Below are 16,702 nucleotides of genomic sequence, written 5' to 3' on the forward strand. Positions count from 1 at the left end.
TTGGTACCACGCAGTTATAGGATGAGAGTATATCTACAATCTCCTTATCAAAGGGGCTCCCTCTCGCAAGTTTGTCTGTCTTACAATTCTTAGGTGTGTCACCATACTCTGGCACCCAACACTCTAATCGCTATTAGTTGGGGCAAATCGAGCAGTAGTGTTTCCTGTTGTCCACCAGACTATAATCCCATAAAGAAGAATAGGTCTGATAATGGTTCTATACAACCAGTTTGTGTTCTCCGGAGAAAGACCCTACATGCGTCCTATGGCCTGTTTACATGAAAATAGAGCTACAGTAGCTTTCCTTACCCTGTCCTCTACATTATTGTTTAATTTCTTGTCGAGAATTACTTTAAATATTTTGCGCTATCTCCTATTTCTGTTCTTACACAATTTTTTTTTGTTTTTTGTTTTTTTTTTTTTCTTGTATTCCTGTATTATTCCACTTGGGAACATAGGGCTTCAACAAAACTATTAAATCTGATTCTATTAATAGCTGTTCTCTTTACGACATCCCACGTTTGGTTAACTTCTTCTTATTCATGAAGGTTATAACGCCTCCAAGTAGCCAAAAGCCGACCGTCCAAAGCTGGCCTAGCTTTAAGCAGACGGTTTTCTGCGTCTTCTTCAGCTCCACAATTACTTAAAATTATGCTACCAAGATAACAGAAACTTTCAGCATATTGCACCGTTTCTCCCTCGATTGCAATAATTGTTGGGCTTTGTATTATTGATACGCAATTCTGCCGTTACCTTGCTGTTTATTTCCAGACCAACGTTTCGTACAGCATGTCGGAATGTCTGTGTGAAAGCAGCTAAATATCGTCAGCGTAGTCGAGGTCGTGTACTTGGCGGGATAGCGTCCAAGTGATGCCTTGGCTTCTTTTTTCAACATACTGAATCACTTCGTCAAGTGTGACCGCGAAAAGAAGTGGCAACAGTGAGAAGCCCTGTTTTACGCCGGATGTTGTTCTATTGTGGAGAACTGTTGACTCTACAGTATAGTAGAGTGCCTTTTTAATCTTCACAATTTCCAATGCAGTTCCAAGGCAAGACCATATTGCAAGGGCTTGATGGTACTAAAAGCCTTTGGAAATCAATGAACACCATATAAAGTTAGGTGTTCCATTCTAAAGATTGTTCAATAATTATCCTGAAAGTATTCGCTTGATCTACGCACGGGGGACGGAAGCCTGCTTGTTCATCGAGTTAGGGGTTCCATTCTAAAGATTGTTCAATAATTATCCTGAAAGTATTCGCTTGATCTACGCACGGGGGACGGAAGCCTGCTTGTTCATCGGGTTATGACATTTTGACTGGTTAAAGTCTGTCCAAAATAATAGTTGCGATTATTTTATAAATAGTGTTGAGCAGCGTGATACCCCTCCAATTGCCACTTTACCGAATGTCGTCATTTTTTGGCAGCTTGATCACAATGCCTTTCGTCCAAGACGTCGGGAAGTTTTCGCTTTACCAGGCTGCAGCGATGTGCGGATAAAGAGTTGACCCGCTAACGTCTGTATCGATGAGAAAAAGTTTAGCCGGGATCCCGTCATCACCTGCCGCTTTGCTTCGTTTGAGTTTATGAATTGCAGCTTTAATTTCTTTTATGCTGGGGGTGAGGCTGAATATTGCCGAGTTAGGTGTACTGTTGTTTGTATTCTCCTCTTCACCATGCAGTTAATTTAATTCTTAAGTTTACTACGATTAGCTCATGGCCGCTATATTATTCGCTCCACGCGTATTCCGCACATCCATCAGGGAGCTACTCCATTTGCTTCTCTCGCAGTTGTGGTCGATTTTGTTTCTGGCGTTGCCGCTTGGAGATGTCCTCTTATACTTGTGGATGTTTTTATGCAGAAACATGGAACTCCCAATAACCAGTCAGAAGGATTTTCAGAGGTCGGTTAGTCTGTCACCATTGTTTTTACGAGTACCGAAGCCGTGTGTACCCAACATCTGCTTCAGATTTGAGTTGGATTAGGGATAACTATAGCGCTTTTGTAAACCTGGCTCAGAGTAGCTGACTGAGTGTCGTAGAAAGCATCTTTCACTGCGTCTTCGGCGCTTACAGTTGGAGCATAGAATTGAATCACTGCTATGTAACGGTGCACTTTACTGCAGAAGTTTCCATGGGCTTCCATGAATGAAGGGAATGTTTATTCGCTTTGATATTATCAAGCATACACTCCTTTCATGTATTTCTGTGTTACCGCTATATAGAACAGTGTTGTTGTTTATGGTAGTGAGTTCGCCGCTTGCTTTCTACCTCATTTCGCTTTTCCACCTGAGCTAACCTAGATGTTTCACAAAGTGTGCGAACATTCCATTGTCCTCATCGTGTCCTTTTTCGTGTGCTTAATATCGGCAAAGTTGTGGTTGTATTGAATCTGAGGTTATTATTTATTGAAATTTCATTATTCGTAGGTTTTTTAAGGTGGAAAGCTGATGAGGCTAACTCACCCGATCATAGTACTGCGATTGCCAGAGAGGCGCTAGGCCGGTATGATAAGCAGGCTTCTTTGAACACGCTCGCTGCCGGTTGCACCAACTAGGGGAACTAATGTTGGCGCTGCTGGAAGGAGAAAGGGTTTGGGAGGTGCTTATTCGAAGGGGGTGTAGGGCAGATCGTCTCCGCGTGGTGCCCGCTGGGTAGCGCCAAATGATCTGCGGCTTTAACGGCCTTAAAATTGAACGGTGACGATCCCGCATTCTCTTTGGCTACGCTTACATTATCTGGACCTGAACGTTGATTCCTGAGCTGGTGGTTGCGGCATTCTGCCACCTGAGTACGTTGGGGTGAAACTCAAAAATCATGAATAATAATAAAAACAACAACAAAAACCAAAAGAAAAACTCTAAAACTTTAGGCGGCAATGGGGACTCGGAACCGAACCCCAAAGTCTCCTCATTTATAGAAAGAGGGGCGGAATCGCTTTCTCAAAACCGAACAGAGGGGTAGCCTCGAGGAGCAAAACAAGTAGGGGCGGAAGGGTGTCGAAGTCGACGCTCAAGGCTTTATCTGGGTGGCGCTCTGGGGGGAGGTCGGAATCGACTTCGAGCACCATCCCAGGGGATGTGAGCGGGAACCTCCTTTATGTAGGTCGCTTCCGGAATCGCTTGCGACCCGTAGTGAGGTAGGACTGGAAGAGATGGTAAGTACCAGCAAGGGGTTTTCCCCAAGCTTTCCGGGGGTTTTGGGGGCTTCCCTTCAGGGGTCCTTTGTTAGGCCTAAACGGCAGTCAGGACAGAGTAGGAAAGCCTTCTCTGACCAACGCATAGCCACTAAAATCCTGGAACGCTACGGCGGCCAAAATGTTTCACAGGTACCTGAGAAGTACTTACGGACGCTTGAGTGGGCCAGGATGGTACTCAGTGGGCAGAGTAAGGCAGGGCGGAAAGGTAGGGAGCGGTAGCACCGCCAGTAGAATCGGCAGTGAAGCGGCAACACTCTCACGAGGAGGAGATTCTCCGGCCGAAGAAACCACCGAAATCTTTTAGCGAAGTCGCTAAGCGGGCGGGATTCGTCACTCTGGGGGTGGTCGACAACAGCAGGGAAGATGACGTTATTTCCAGGGATGAGTAGAAAATAGTGGCATCCGTCGTCTCTCCGGTCTATATGAAGGTGGTAACGGAAAATCCTGGACCTCCACCGTGCTGTGAGAGTGTCGGGTGGCACCACGGTACCTTTAAGCGTATTGTGTGCGCCGATGGGCGGTCGGCCAAAATGTATAGGGCGGCAGTAGCTCTGGTGGGGGAGGTCTGGAAGAGAGCCAAGCTGGAATTTGTGGACAAAACGCACCTACCTCTTCGCCCGCACGCCAGGGTCTGGCTCCCCTCTGAGCCTTCTGCTCCAGAGGATATGGAGGAAATCCTCCGTTATTGCAACCCCAAACTTCCCACGCGCAAGTGGAAGATAGTCAAGGTGGAGAAGTCCGAAGGACATATTCGGCAAGCGCTGATTCTGCGAAATGCAGAGTCCCTCGGGCATCTCGCTGAAACTAAAAGGATCATCACTTATGGTTTCGAGAAGTCCTGAAGGTTTACCAGACCGATGCCAGGGGGGATGTCTCTGTAACTCCGGTAGTGCTGGGAGGTGATAGACCCACAGTAGAGGAAGCTCCCGTGGAGATGGATGTGGAAACTGTCATGTCGGATGGGGGCAGAGCTGACGACGCGTGAGTTACGTCACTCGGCCATTCCACTCCAAAAATTGAAGTTGACTGGTCGTCGTAACACGACACCCAGCCAAATAAGTGTCATTGCACCACTTAATTTCAAAAGTGATATGCCAACTAGCTTGCAATGTAAGAAGTGCAACGACAATTACTCAAATGTAGAAATGTAATTTTACCTGTATACCGTTTAAAATAAAGACGCAAAAGGGAATCAATTCCGAAGACAAATCCTTAAGATTATTATCGAAAAATTGAACTAAAGTTAAACAAAATAATAAGTTAAATTCTGAAGAATTTACTGAAAAATATTTTTTAACTCCGGTTTTTTTTGGGCCAACGCTGAAGGCAAAACCTTTCCGAAGAGTTGATAGAAAAATATTGCTATACTGAAACAAAAGCGGAAACAGTTGCTAGAAAAACAGCAAGAAATAGCACAGCGAATATGCCAACAACAAATAATGCTCAACAATGAGCCGCTGAAAATCTAATCCACCAACAACGATTAGAGCAACAAAAACAACAAGTGTTACAAGGGGTGCCTTTTATATGTCGGGATTAGAGAACAAAAACAAATTTTAATAATCGAAAATCACTTTATTGTTTTTCAAAATATTCTCCATGAAGATCTATACACTTTTGCATGCGTTTGAACCAATTATCGAAGCACTTTTGCCACTCTGAATGAGGTACCTCCAAAACATGCATTCTGAATGCCGCAACCGCTTCTTCAGGTGTTGAAAAACGTTGACCTCTCAGTTTGTTTTTTACGTACGGGAATAAAAAGAAGTCATTCGGTGCCAAGTCAGGACTATACGGCGGATGACCCATTAATTCGATGTTTTGGGTGCTCCAAAATGCAGTTGTTTGAGCCGATGTGTGAGAGCTCGCATTGTCCTGGTGAAGAGTGATCCGTCTTTGGCGATTGGTTTTCCTAATTTCTTGGAAGACAACTGGCAAAAAAATTGTTGTGTACCACTCACAATGCACTGTTCTGCGTTGTTCTAGTGGTACGGTTGCGACATGTCTAGTTTTTTCCGAAAAAACAGGCGACCATTTGCTTGGAAGTGCTTCGTGCGCGAACAACTTTTGTTGGATTTGGCTCATCTTGAAACACCCATACAGTCGACTGCAGTTTACTTTCGGTCTCATACGCGTAAATCCATGATTCATCACCTGTCACGACGTCATAGACGTGTTTCGAAGCCCCGCGATCGTATTTTTTGACCATTTCCTCCGACCAATCGACACGAGCCTTTTTTTGAGCGATTGACAAATTGTGTGGGATCCAACGCGAACAAATTTTTTTGACAGTCAAATGTTTATGCAATATTGAATGTATGCTGGTCCCACTAATGCCTAAGATTGTCTCAATCTCACGATAGGTCACATGACGATTTTGCAATATCAGTTCGCGCACAACATCAATGGTTTTCGGAACAACAACTGATTTTGGACGACCTTCACGAAATTCGTCTTGGAGTGAACTACGACCACGAATGAATTCACTATACCATCGATAAACACTGGTCTTTGATGGAGCTTTATCTCCAAAAAATGAATTAAGTTCATCCATGCAATGCTGCTGAGTTAATCCACGTCAAAAGCTGTAAAAAATAATCGCACGAAAATGTTCACGATTTAATTCCATTTTTGGACCGAGATGAATCTTTTAAGTTACTGTAAACAACACAAATAGCACTGGTATTTCAAAACGTTCTGAGTACGTAAAAGCCAAAAATGTCAAACTTTGCGATACCGCTGTCAGTTGCCAGATTGCAACACCAGGGTTGCCAAATCCCGACATATAAAAGGCACCCCTCGTAAAACTAACCCGCAGTATAAAAGCAAAACAAAAACAAACAAAAAAAAAAATAAAAGAAATGGCTGAACCTCAACTCACAATCGTCGTAACAGAACTGATCAAAGAAGCTTCAAGGATAAAGGAGTTTCGAGGTGACAAATCATACGACTTATCAGCTTTCATCACGGAGGTAGAAATTATCCTCCCATTTGGAATAAAGGAAACACATCAAGGTACCACAACCGGTACCATCAAGCAATTATCACCAGGAATAATAACGTAAGGCATTATTTGACTATCCTTAGAAATATTTTAATTAGATGAACTAAATACTAAGTAAGAACAAGACGAAAATAAACCTTTAGAATTTGCTCCTAAAATTAATGAGTCGATAATTTTGAAGACATTTTTAAACGGCATAGACCCAAACCTTGCTAGCATAGTGTATAGCAGAAATAAAAATTCACTTAGAGAAGCATTCTACTAGAAGAGACAAGCGTGCTTAGGAATAATGATAACAAAAATAATAGGTCAAATAGATTCACACAAAATAACCGGCAATACGAATCAATACAACATTCTCCTCAACAAGGAAATGGACAAAACATTAGAAATCAGGGACCAACAACTAGTCCTGACTCTTCAGATCAATTTAGACAGACGAAAGTCAATTCTGGGCAGTTCAATCGAAACTCCCAACAGAGTAGGCGGTTCCAAAATAATACCACAAGTAGAAATTCAGGAGAATACAGATCAAACCAGGCTGAACCGATGGAAATAGACAGTATAGAAACTACTTGTGAAGAGGGTGAAAAATTTCGGTCTCCGGCCAACACCATAACTTACCGTTAGTTAGATTGAACATCGGCAAAGACAAAATAGTGAGCCTTATCAACGCAGGCTTAAACACATCCCTCCTTGGGGACGGCAAACTTCCAAAATATAAACGACTAAAACTCACAAAACTTCTGAACTTTAGAACTTTAGATTGAAAGGTGGGAGTGAATACTGAAGTTATCACACCACTACCAACAGAATTTACCGAAAACAATTTTATGAGTTGGAAGTTGGCAAACTTAAAAGACAGAAAATTCGACGGAATACTCGGACAAAAAATAAAACCAATGGAAGCAATCATTAATCTTAAATATGGGTACATCGAAATTCACAATGTAAGCACACAGTTCATTGGTACATGCCCACATAGGTACGAAAACATACACACACTCGAAACTACACAAATAGACAGTACAATTTTGAAAAAAACTATTGCGTGAAGACATGAACGAGGAAGTTAAAAGTTTACTTCACTCAATCGTGGATAACAACGCTGATCTGTTTTTCAAGAAGGACAAAAACTTTCTCATACACATGAAGTAAAACACGAAATCGTTACAAATACTGATAGGCCCGTATATTCTAAAATATATCGCTACCCTCAAATTCACGAAGAAGAAATAAGTAAACAAATGAAAGAAATGCTAAAACATGGCATCATTAGGGAAAGCTGTTCACCGTATAACTCTCCACTGTGGATCGTCCCGAAAAAAGTAGACAAATCTAGGAAAAAGAAATGGCGTATCGCTATAGACTATAGAGCCTTAAACGATGTAACTGTCAGCGACAAATTTTCCATACCCAATATCGAAAATATATTAGAAAAATTGGGAAGAGCCCAATACTTTAGAACATTAGATTTGGCTAAAGGTTTCCACCAGATCCTGATAAAAGAGGAAGACAGAGCGAAACCGCATTTTCTACTCCACTGGGACATTACGAATTTGTCCGTATGCCCTTCGGATTGAAAAACGCTCCAGCCACTTTCCAGAGACTAATGAATTCGGTTTTGAGATACTACGTCGTTTACTTGCAGGACATCGTTATATTTAGCACCACAGCCCAAGAACACATAGATAACATTAGCAAAATTTTCGATAGACTTAGAAAACATAACCTACGAATTCAGATTGACAAATGTAACTTTTTCGCTACAACCACAGAATACTAAGGACACTTTTTAACGACAGAAGGTGACAATCTGAACCCCACCAAAGTGGAGACAATTCAAAAACTTAAGCTGCCGCAAACAGCAAAACAGATAAAATCATATCTGGGAGCAACTGGATTTTACCGTAAATTCATAAAGAAATACGCCAAAATAGCTCAAGCTATGACTAAGTATCTGAAAAAGGATACAAAAGTAAACGTTCATGATACACAATACATGGATGCCTTTTATAAATTAAAAAGATTACTAATCTACCCACCGGTACTGAAGTATCCGGATTTTAACAAAAATTAAAATCGCTACAGATGCAAGCGATTACGTTATAGGAGCTGCACTAATACAAGCAGGTCATCCTATTTGCTATGCAAGCAGAACTTTGAATGAGCACGAAAAAAAGTACTCAACCACGGAAAAGCAACATCTTGCCACTGTATGGGCAGTCAACTATTTTAGGCCTTATATCATATTTACGGCAGAAAATTCGATTTGCTCACAGACCATTAACCATTGAAGTGGCTACAAACGAGATATAGAGAAAAGACATTAACCCAAGACTACAACAATGAATACTGAAGTTAGGCGTATCAAGTATCACTTCAGCGAAAGCGGCCATTCAGGTATCAACGTACTATAAAAATTTAAGACAGCTAATTCAAATATTCATAAACAATTGCGGCATAGGTATGTTGTCAAACCAAATACGATAGGAAACCAACAAAGCCAAAATTCCAATTGACAGAAACTCCAGAGGATACGAATGAAACAGTACACCTAGATACTTACACAGTTAGGAAAAACAACTTTATGACTTTTTTCGAAAAATTTTCAAAATTTGCCGTAGCAATTTTTTTAGAGAATAAAAATAGCATTACACTTGTTGAAACCCTCCGAATGTATTTCGCGCTGAGAGGAAAACCTATATTATTTATAACCGATAACGTATTTAATTCGGTAAATGTAAAAGATTTTTTAAGAGAAGAAGGAGTGGAAGTTCACAGGGCACTCGGACATTGAACGACTTCACAATACGGTAGGAGTAAAATTTAGAGTCATGGAACTAGAATCACCAACTCTATCAACAAGGCAGAAAATTTACAAATGTATTCAAATCTACAATAATAACATTCATTCCACATTGAAAAAAAAACCTTCAGACGTAGCATTAGGGAAAACTGACAAAAAGATAATCCACGATAGAATAAAGGAGGTTAAGGAAAGAATCATCAATAAGATTAACACGAAAAGGGAGATTTATGACGAAGAAAGAAGAACAGGACACGTAAAAAATTATAGAGCAGTTAGGCATAAGCATAACATAGATATAGAAAGCTGCCACTACAGAACATCCATGCAAGTAATATTAAGAGACCTGGGAAATTAACAGGTACTATCGACACTAATGCTACTAATATTAATATTGCTGATAACAGGAACGACCGCAGCAATAATAACTGAAGACATTAATAATGAAGAAGGATTTGCGGAAACAAAACTTAACAACGTACATGCAGAGAATGTTAATGGAATGAGAAGGTGCAAATGTTAAATGAGCTTTTTTCGAGTATTAATTTATAGATTCATAGTAAGGGATTTTCAAATTCAACTTACCACACTAGTGGGGGATTGCAGATATTTACCACGCTAGTAGAGAAATTCAGATTTTTTCTGTGATTACCACACTAGTAACGGATTTCATATGATTTTTCACCACAGTAGTAAGGGACTCGACTTATTTCATGCCCACAGCGAAGCGAATGAACTTGCGATTGTGAAAGATGCGTAAGCAATCAATTCACGGCGCAGTTGCTAAAATCGGCGGTATTGTTTGAATGGTGTTTGAGGCGCGTATTTAATCCAGGTTCAAGTCGTGAATAGTCATACGTTTTTCCTTGCACAATTTCTTTTTTACAATTCAAACCAGGAAAGTTTGGTAAAATTTTTGAGTTTATTTTAATTATAATTGCTTTAAAATAGTGTTTTAGGTTTTTTTGTATTTGATATTGAGACATTTCTTATTGGTATTAAATAGTCCATACTGGGTATGACCTGATTTTTATATAAATCAATCAAAAAGGAAATATGTGCATATAAATATGCATATACGTATTAAACTATTTAATCAAATCTAAGCGATATTGATGAGAAAATATCATTCTAATATCCGTCCAGGAAGCCAAACGCGCATACACGAATACATACATATGTATGTATATAAATATGCATACAAATTTTCAACGGACGCAAAATGTATGCATATAAAACAGCGAATCGAATAAATGGCCGATTTAGGAAAGCAAATTAACAGTTATAGATTAGCGCAAGTATGAAAGACATGTCATAGGCGTGCTACTCAGGTTCAAGTCCTGTACACACTTTTAGTTGTTCGATAGTTTTATTTAATTTTTTGTATTTGGTTTGATTACAATTGAATAGTGTATTCAGGTTTTTCTAATGCCCGTTCTTTAAAAATATATTTTCTATATAAAATTATTCATACTGCTTTTGAACTGATTTATATGTAAAACATCCATATGCATTCATGTAAAATTCAGTCAAATCTGAACTACTTACATACACATATTGATGAAAAAATATTCTAATATCCATCCAGAAAGCCAAACGCGCATACACGCACATGTATATATATATATAAATGTATACAAACCTTCATCGAACGCAAAATGTATGCATATAAAAAACAACAACTGCGACCGCCTTCTTGTCCGTCAGTGAAAAGATGGGATATGTATACCTATGAGAAAAAAGAACCGGGAAGGTGATGTCGACTGTTTTCTTCGATTGCTAAGGCATAGTCCACCATGAGTACCTTTCATCGGGCCAGACAGTCAATAAAGAATATTATTTATCCGTTTTGAAGCCTTTGAGAGATGCTGTATGTTGCAAACGGCCGGTAATGTGAGCAAACAATTCTTGGATTTTGCGTGATGATAAAGCGGCATCGCACCGATCAAAGAGATCAAAGAGAATACGTCGAAGGAGCTGAAGGCCATGTCGGCCTACCGGGGCTGTTTGGAGGATTGGGTTAAACGTTGGCACATGTGTGTTGCTTCAGATGGGTCATATTTAGAAGGAGATAATATAAATTTGCCTGAAATTTAACTCTGTTTTGTTTTCTTTAAACTTTTCCGGTACTTTTTGATCATAGGGTACACATATGCGGCTTTGCGGGCCGAAATGTGTGATTCGCTGGAATTGTTCAAGGAATTTAAGTCGCATTAACTCGCGACTGTCGAACAGTTAGAAGACATATTTACATACATATAAGGGTGCATACATACATACGGGGCCGCGGCCACTCGACATGACAAAAATTCAAGATTTATCAAATATTGGCAAATAATTCAACGCGAAATATTCCAATATTGACTATTTTCGAATGGTCGCGAAAATTGGCATATGGGCGGCTCGTTTTATGAATGAAATTGAAATATGAGCTCGAACTTATGAATGAATTTTTTGTTTTTGTTCTTAATTTTTCAGCGCCGTCGCTGATAGAATCATGGCCGCTGCGACTGCGTCTACGAATGTATTTTGTTTTTGTTGTCGCTAGGCTTAGATTTTAGCTTTGGGCGACATGCGCATGTGAGGTATGTGTTTTTATTGTGTTCTAGAACATTTTAGAATGTGTGGGGGCAAAGCGGCCATCGCGTTGCGCTTGCTGTTGCATTTGCGTCTATCAAAGTATTGTGTTTTTGTAAGTACAATATTAGGAATATCGACTGGTGAAAGACAAAGTTCACGGAAGCAAGAAGGGAGCGCTGTGCTCGCGCATATACATAACTATGCATGAATGTATGAACGTACATGGATGTAGTAACATATGAATACAATTATTTTGTAGGAAGTTTAGAAGGCAAGTAGGTATATATGTATGTATATATGCTAGGACATAAAGTGGGTATATATACATACATAGAGCAGAATTGTTTTTGCACTTGTTAGGAAGAAACTCGTTCACTAGTGCGTATGTGTATTTGATTTCTTGTAAGAATGTGATGTGCTGTGACATGTGTACATACATAAGTCAAGGTTATTTGGGCATACATGCATATGTACATATGTATGAAAGGAAAATGATGTTCTTACGCTTGTGCATTATTGTTTTTCATATACAAATGTTATAACATTTGCTTATTGTCGTCAAGATAGATTGCAAATAAAAGTATACATACAAAAAAATATACAAATGTACATACATACATATGTATGTAAATGCTGTCGAATACATAAACTATAAATTTACATACAATATAAAATAAGTGTTGATTTCTCTTAAACCGTTTTTTTTTTCTAAATGCAGATACCTCCATTGACATGTACATACATATTATGTATATTGTCATATACCATCATTTATGTACATATAGAGTATACGTTTTTTTGTGTGTGTATGTAATGAAAAACTTCATGAATTACTTTCAGAATTTATTAAAAGTTATTCGCGTCGCGCGCATACATATCTACGTAGACATCACAAATCTTTTGTTCACAACGCAGGCGCAGAAATAAACGCACTGCTTATTTATCCTCCCCACGTGACGCGCCATCAATTCTCGGCGCAAAACTTTTTTTTTTCGTTTGTAAATTTTTTTTTAATGTAATCGTAAAAAAATTTGTAATAAATTTTATGTATCCGCTTATCATTTCAAAAGTAACAAAATGGTAAAAAAATAAGCAGTCGAAGAAATAAACGCACCGCCTATTTCTCCTTGCCACATGTTAGACTCGATATCAATTCCCGGCGCAAACTTTTTTTATTAATTTTTTTTTTAATTAGTTTATTTTTTAATGTAATTGAAAAAAAATTATGTAATAAATTTTACGTATTCGCTTACTATTTCAAAGATACGAAAATACTAAAAATTTAATTGGTTTAATGTCGAGGTGAGAAATGTGTTGTGTGTTGAGGTGAAAGATGTGTGGTGTTTTCAATTTTTGTGTGGGCAAAACTCTGTGTGGTGTCTATAAAGTCGATGTTCTAAAATCTCTTACTACAAATCTTTCAAATCTCAATTGTACTAAAAAAAAGTTAACAGTAACATTTGCACCTTCTCGTTCCATTAACATTCTCTGCTATGAATCTACAAATTAGTACTCGAAAAAAGCTCATTTAACATTTGCACCTTCTCATTCCATTAACATTCTCTGATAGGACTATGGACGACGATGATAGACAAAATATAGAAGAGGGTGACAGGTAATAGTGTCAATGGAAATAGTGTCAATTGACATTATTTCGCTTTCGAAATGGAAATAGTGTCAATTGACACCATTGCGCTTTCGAAATGGAAATAGTGTTAATTGACACTATTGCGCTTTCAGGCATTTAATTTGTTTACTAAGAAGGCGGTTCCCAACGCCAAGCGGCTTTTCATGATGTCAAATTAAGAGATTAAACCGCATAAGTTTAAAATTTATGGGAAAAAACACCGCAGGCGAAAATTTGGAATAAAAAATTTTTTATTATTATTATTTTTTATTCCAAATTTTCATTTTAGGTTATAATATAAATTTAAATAGTTATTCTTTTAAATTTTAAGATTTATGGAGATTTGGAATAAAATATGTATTCAAGTTTTTACACATATGTATATTGCATACATATATTACATAAAAGGTTCAAATTTATTGAACAAAAAAAAAATTTATTCAAATTTTTATACATATTTTACATACATACATACATATACATCAAATGTTTCACATTGCTATATCAGTTATTGAAAGATTTTTGCAGTGTTTGCAACAACTTGTCTGCAGTAAGGGCAGAGAATGGGACATTTTGCATCAACGGCATTTTTCTTAATTTTTGAATAGCAGTCAAAACAAAGTTTAAAATAGTTGCAAGGAAATAATACCGTATCGCGCGGTTTTTCCGTACAAAGAATGCAATTTAAAATGGCACTGCTCTGGCTGAAATGAATGCTTTTATCATTGTCTTCGTCCTCGTTTATATCTGACATACTTTCGTCACAATCCGCAGTTAGATTTTCGTCAGCTTCGTTTAAGAATTTGTTGTTTCTATTTTCCATTTGATTGAAGAACTCAACCAGAGTAATTTCTTTTTCATCTAGCATTCTAACCAACGATTCAATTTTATTACTTTTTAACTGTTGTTGCTTTCTAGAGGATGGCAACCCATCTACTACACCCTTAGAGACGTTTCTCAAAAGAATAGACATGGAAAAATCTTCATTGATGATTGTGTCCAGAAATTTGTAAAAGCGTCCATTTTTTGTTAGCTTTGAATTCAAGTTCGAATTAAAGCCCTCTAATGCACTAGTTGTTCTTAGACGATGGTTTTAAACGGTTTTCCAAAATTGGGTATTTTCAAAGCGTTCCGCCTTAATACCTGCATATAATGGAACCAGCATCCAGACAAACTCGCTTTAGGAAATATACTATTTAAAGCTTTTCGTAAAGCTTGTTCGAAATCCGTTTGGAAAGAAGTGGCTTTGAACTCAAAAAGGTTCTTATCGATGAACTGAAATGCTCATATCCCTTACGGGATTTGTTTGTTAACAATATGTACGAGAATGGGAATACCTGAAATTAAAGAAAAAAGCATATAATTGGCGTTATACAAGTAAAAAACCAACCAAACCACTTACGTGATCCCGATTTCGATAAGAAATAATCAATAATTGATTATATCCGCATTTTGGCACCGATTTGAATGTGTCATCTACCAAATAATTTCACATATTGTTGGTGACATAAATACGAAGTAAGATAAATACTTTTCTATAATTGTTTGCCTATAGAAAGGTTTTTTTTCCACCTTCGAAATTCCATATTCGTTCTTAATTTCCTCGTTTAAAAACAACTCTTTCAATTCGCCGGGGGTTTTCGGACATGACGGCAATCCATTGTTCCTTCTATTTAACAAAGTTCACCTTATTTTCGCAAACGACACATGCCCTGCCAGCTCTGAATCATTTCTCGTTTTGTAATATTTTTTTCACATCGACTTTTTTCTGAACTCGTAATTTTGAGTTTTTTAATAAAATCGACCGGTGCGGCATGGTTATGTTGATCATTAGCACTTAACACTTGACAATAACCATTTCCATCAATGGAAACAGTTACCGCGCAATCTTTCTCGTAGTATTCATACCTTATATACGACGCAAGCACATTCTTTTTTCGAAATAAATACATTTCATTAATTTATAATAATTTAGAACCTTTTCTAAGACCCTCAATAAATGAATAATTTAAAGACATTATTATTATATTATTAATGCATGCTTAACGACTTAAGTACCACACTTTATTAAATGCACTGATCGACTAATCGATAGTAAAATACTATTGTTTACTAAATGTTTGCGACATCATCATTGACAAACGGTTGTCATAACGGTCCAACAAAACAAATCTGCACATATTTCTGCGAATGGGTATGTTTTTAGCACTTTTGACACTATTTCCATTTCAGTTTGGCAATCGTGTCAATTACTTTATTTCCAAATTTTTGTTGACAGTATTTCCATTTCGAAAGCGCAATAGTGTCAATTGACACTATTTCCATTTAGAAAGCGAAATAATGTCAATTGACACTATTTTCATTGACAATTTACCTGTCACCATAGAAGAGCATCTCAAAGTTATTGATACGAACAACAATATTGTCATAGACACTATAAATAGGAATATTAAAATTAACGATAACTTTAACAAAACTTTCCAAAATATTCAGAAAGCTATAGAATCAGATAGAAGACAAATTTCTTTTAAATTAAATTCAGTACAGCACGATAATCGAGACATACTTTTACATCTTGATATTTTAATGAGAATTAAAACACTGAGTAATAGTATAGAACACATTCAAAACAACTTAGCTTCAGCTAGGCTAAATTTAATGTCCAGCAACATTCTAAACCCTGAAGAAATAAACGTTTTCAATATCGACATATTTAAATTAGAGAATATTGAGCTAGGAGCAGCAGCCTCCGCAAATAGTGAATATTTTCACTGAAAATTCCGACAAATATAACTATAGCAAAACATATATTTATAACGCCATGTGCAAACAAAAATTCAGAAGAATTGCAATTCAAAAGCGAACATCTTCTAGAAATTAATGATACAAGATACACATTTTCAAAAAATTTATAGCAGAAAAACCTCAAAGCCTCAAATTCATGTGTAATAAAGAAAAATTGTAGCAAAACAAAAAATACTAAAGAAGAAATTATGAAAATCGAAAAAAGCTTGAAATTTGAAATTTGAAAAGGTCGAGGTAAGGAGCACCAGGATATTTGGTGGCTCCTAAAACACTCACGCTAAAGAGCCCATTGTACTTAAAGCTCTGAAAAGGGGGTAGATAGTCAAGGAGGTAAGGAGAAAAGTATCGGAGAAGGAGATACGAAAGAATACAGACAGAGATAGAAATAGTTAGTCCTGTGAGAATTTTCCAGATTCTTTGGCAAATCTCTCATGACGTCGGAACACAAAACTCATAGCCGTGCTCTAGCAAGGGCAGGACACTCATAGAGAAAGTGATCAGTGCTATCCGCCTCCTCCAAGCATGACAGGCGCATTGGGTCCTCAATGATTCCAATGGTGGTCATATGCTGACCCCATGGGTTGTGTGTAATGATACTGACCATCAACCGAACGTCTTTCCTTCTAAGATTTAATAGAAAGTTTGACAGTTTTCTGTTCGGACTTTTCACAAAATACTTT

This window comes from Anastrepha obliqua, chromosome 6 (genome assembly GCF_027943255.1).
Source record: "Anastrepha obliqua isolate idAnaObli1 chromosome 6, idAnaObli1_1.0, whole genome shotgun sequence".
NCBI classification, from domain to species: domain Eukaryota; kingdom Metazoa; phylum Arthropoda; class Insecta; order Diptera; family Tephritidae; genus Anastrepha; species Anastrepha obliqua.